Source organism: Halyomorpha halys, unplaced genomic scaffold (assembly GCF_000696795.3).
Source record: "Halyomorpha halys isolate HHAL.00 unplaced genomic scaffold, Hhal_1.1 Scaffold204.1, whole genome shotgun sequence".
Taxonomy (NCBI): domain Eukaryota; kingdom Metazoa; phylum Arthropoda; class Insecta; order Hemiptera; family Pentatomidae; genus Halyomorpha; species Halyomorpha halys.
This window is the reverse complement of record NW_027111250.1, coordinates 55,601-56,135: the sequence shown is the minus strand read 5'-3', so window position 1 is coordinate 56,135 and position 535 is coordinate 55,601.

Sequence of the window (535 nt, the reverse complement as noted above, 5' to 3'; positions counted from 1 at the left end):
AAAAAAATGAACATATTGCACATATATATTGAAATCGAGCAATACTGGTGGTCTGCTTTACTCAACAGTTGAAAATTCCATTTCTAATGAACTTGAGTTTTAGCCAGTCGTTAAAAGATACATTAAGTATTCAGTCAGGCAATATGCTGAATTGCTCTGTAACATGCAAGGACAAATGTATACTGGCTAGAAAACATTTGGCTAGTGGAAGTTACTACAGAAAGTCTTTACATGTTCGGGTATATTAAAGTTACATTACCTCTCAACATGGTTCATTTATAGCATGGCTGGGGTCATGTAAAAGAAGCAATTTTCTTCATAACAACATGCATTAAAATTGCATTTATTCGCCTAAATGTTTTTTAAATATACAAGTTATAGTGAAGTAAATGATAAGTTTGCACGTACTTGCAGTGGTTCAATAAAAACTAGTGTGACTTAGGTCAGGGAAGGGTTTGCCATTTAACAGTGGTGGCCAACTTTTCAGTATATAAAATTTACTTTTTATCTCAAAAGTATGACGTGATTAGGGATG